This window comes from Pteropus alecto, unplaced genomic scaffold (assembly GCF_000325575.1).
Source record: "Pteropus alecto unplaced genomic scaffold, ASM32557v1 scaffold258, whole genome shotgun sequence".
NCBI lineage: Eukaryota > Metazoa > Chordata > Mammalia > Chiroptera > Pteropodidae > Pteropus > Pteropus alecto.
In genome coordinates, this window is record NW_006441076.1 from 935,741 (window position 1) to 939,010 (window position 3,270).

The window sequence follows — 3,270 nt, forward strand, 5'->3', positions numbered from 1 at the left end:
TCCCATCTATTGACCACTAATCTGTAGTTCTTTAATCCTTCACCCCATTCTCCCAGCTTCCCAACCCCTTCCCCTCTAGCTATCATCAGATTATCCTCTATATTTATGCGTCTGTTTTTTTGATTAGTTTGTTCTTTTTGTTCCTTAGATTCTGCATGTAAGTGAAATCATATGGTATGTATCTTTCTCTGTCTGACTTATTTCACTCACCAGATTAACCTCTAGGTCCATCCATGTCGTTGTGAGTGGTAGGAGTTCATTTTTTAAATGGCTGAGTAATATTCCATTGTATATGTGAACCATAACTTCTTTATCCAATTGTCTGTTGATGGGCATTTAGGTTGCTTCCATATCTTGGCTATTGTAAATTGTGCTGCCATAAACATAGGGGTGCATAGATCTTTACAAATTATTGCTTTGGGTTTTTTTTGGATAAATACTCGGAAGTGCAGTTGCTGGATCAAAAGGTATATCCGTTTTTAAGTTTTTGAAAATTCTCCAGACTGTTTTCCATAGTGGCTGTACAAATTTGCAATCCCACCAACAGTGTATGAGGGTTCCCTTTTCTCCGCATTCTCACCAACACTTGTTCTTTGATTTATTGATGATAGCCATTCTGACAGGTGTGAGGTGATATCTCAATTGTGGTTTAAATTGTATTTCTCTGATGATTAGTGACCTTGAGCATCTTTTCATATGTTTATTGGCCATCTGTATTTCCTCTTTGAAGAAATATCTGTTCAGGTCTTCTGCCCATTTTTAATTGGATTGTTTGTTTTTTTGTTGAGTTGTATAAGTTCTTTATATATTTTGGATATTAACCCCTGATTAGATGTATCATTGAGCGAAGGAGGGATTGCAATCTGCAGTACAAATTCGGGTAGCAACCTAAATTGCGCTCCAGAGGGAACAAAGAATGGCAGAGTTTATAAAGGGCAAAACCAGAAGAGCTGTTCTCATTTCAGTCCTCCATGTAAATGAAGAATGTGGGCTCGGTCAGTTGGCATTGGTTAAATGCATCATGTAAGTAGGGGGTGCTGGTTGTAGTAATGGATTGGTTTCTTTCAAGGTGAACAATGCAGATGGCCTAGTCACCATGATGAGTAGGAATAAGGTCCATGTATGTCCATGTAGCAATTGTTGATCCAGGATGTTCGTTGTTAAGCCTTGAGCTGAGTTTAGCAATAGGTCAGCAACATAACAATAGTTCCAAGAGTTGAGACACGAGACGTGCATTAGCCCCATTTCTTCAGTGGCCTCCCGACTCCATTTTAAGTGACTCTCTTAGTGATACTTATTCCATTTTCTTTTTTCTATTATCAACTTAATGAATTAACTCAAGATGTAAAGACATCATGTCTCTTACTCTTGCATTCCTCCCATGTCTTCCAAAAACTTGTCATAAGCAGAAGAAATCCACAAATGAATTTGCAGAGAGTAGGGTGGTGGTGACGGGAATAGAGAGGGAAACTCTAAGATGCATGAGAATTTCTGGGGGGAGAAGAAAGAGTTAATAAAGAAAAGCCAGAAGGGATGGAGCTACCCAATCCTGCAACTCAACTGACCTCACAGAGCTTTCTAGGATGACTGTAGTCTTAAACACCCACTGTTTGGCCCTAGAGGTTTGGGTCGCCCCTCTGATGAGAGATGACACTATATAGAGCTGCACCATGGGGATCACAGAGGGTGAGGTGAAGCGCTGTAGGAAGTACACATGGAGTGAAATTGTAGCTGTTTCCTCCCCTTCCTCCCTTATTTTCTCAGCTTTCCCTATGCATGTTGGGACATATAATTTCATTTGGCATCAACAGGTGGGTGGGGCCATGGCATCAGATAAGTTGAGCTCACTACTCCACCTTGCTTCTTTTCAGCCTTGTATGGAATTCTGTGTCCCTTTATTCGGCGCCTGAGTGTTCACTTGCTCGTACATTAGGGAGAGACTCTGAGTGTTAGTGACTCACCAACTGAGAAAAAAGAAAAGGCCAGCCTGTGGCGTGCAGCTCTTATGCCTTCTGCAAGGACTGCTGCCAGCAAGGAATAGCTCCATGGGCTTGGACTTGTCCCCTGCAGAAACAAGTTCTGTTCCTGCCTTAGCTCTAGGTGTGAGAATTGTCATGGGGACACTATAATAATTTCTTCCAGCTGTTCCTAAATCTGGGACTGTATTCTTCGAGAGCTGTGTATTTTCTGGGGCTGAGAATATTGAGGTTTTACCAATGAGATTTGGGTCTAATAAATGGAATGCATAGCACTGTGTTATACTTACAGGAGATACATTTTCCCCTAATAAGTGCCATGTAAAAGATGAGGGGTAAAATATGGAATGGGATATAGTCAGTGAATCACGTTCATGTAGCTCTATTCTGATGCTTTCTGAATGCATTGACACTAAGAAAAATTACTCAGGTGTTGTACTTATGGATTTTCCATGGCAGAGACTAAGATTGCTCTGGGAATATGTAGGATGCTAGAACATTTCTCTTTGTTCTACACAGATTCACACTGTGTGTGAGGCTCTCCAGGGCATTAAAAGCCTTATGTCGAAGTTTAGTATGGAATTTCTTTTTTTACTGATGACAGAACAGTTTTGAGGAAACTCCCTTTGTTGGTGATCCAGGGAACACAGGTAGCTTTCATTTTCCAAAAACAGGATTTGGCCCTCCATCATTTCATTTTTAATAGCTACCTTGGAGAAACCATTTATTGTAGAACAATTATACCATTTGTAAACTTGATGGTTTACCAGGCATCTTCACATGTGTTTTGAGCCTCACAATGAACTTGAAAGACTGGATTTATTTTACATTTTATAATAAGAAAGTGAAGCTCAGAGATTTTTTTATTTTTTATTTTTATTTTTAGGACGAGGCAACCCTTGGTTGACCTCACAAATTACAAGGACCTTGTCAGCTTACAATCCTTTATTTTTTTATTTTTTACACCTACAGCATCTGGTCTTCCTAGATGGTTTCCCATCCAAGTACTAACCAGGCCCGACCCTGCTTAGCTTCCGAGAGCAGACGGGATCAGGCTTGTTCAGGGTAGCATGGCCGTAGACTAAGTTCAGGGATTATAAAGAAATTTCCTATGAGTGGCAACACAAACAACAAATACAAATCTTACACCAAGTCCTATACTTTTCTCCCAATAGCAGCTTATGACTCTCACAATGAATGAAGAATAAAACCCAAATTTAGAGCAAGAGGTTTGTGTAGAAGGTGCCCAAGTCTTGCTCGTGCTGGTATTTGGATGCCTAGACAAATCAGGCAG

General features: G+C 40.3%; 1 pseudogene; it reads right to left on the reverse strand.

Moving 5' to 3' along the window:
* Positions 1-2,939: 2,939 nt before the first annotated feature.
* LOC112485200 lies at positions 2,940-3,058 on the reverse strand (annotated as a pseudogene).
* Positions 3,059-3,270: the final 212 nt, after the last annotated feature.